The sequence below is a fragment of the Limulus polyphemus genome, unplaced genomic scaffold (assembly GCF_000517525.1).
Source record: "Limulus polyphemus unplaced genomic scaffold, Limulus_polyphemus-2.1.2 Scaffold4544, whole genome shotgun sequence".
Taxonomy (NCBI): domain Eukaryota; kingdom Metazoa; phylum Arthropoda; class Merostomata; order Xiphosura; family Limulidae; genus Limulus; species Limulus polyphemus.
In genome coordinates, this window is record NW_013670154.1 from 47,847 (window position 1) to 48,191 (window position 345).

Sequence of the window (345 nt, forward strand, 5' to 3'; positions counted from 1 at the left end):
TTAATTCCAAAATAATGTACAATCCTGCAACATCCAATAATAATACTTATTCAATATCTCTTGTAAACTAACTTCTCGAAAATCCTCAGAAGGATTTTATTTACTAGATTACAATTCACTTGCTCCTGGCTGACACGCTTTTGTAACATTAATAATATCTGCAAGTTGACTTTATGGGAAACTGGCGTCATCATAATTCATGCAACTTTAAAATTGACGTGATTAGCTAAAGAAAAGTTGTCGCTTATATATATGAAAATTTATATATTACCTAAATTTAAATCTTACAGTTTCGGTATATATATACTACTTTACAAGAAAAATCGTTTACGTTCTTTCGTACAG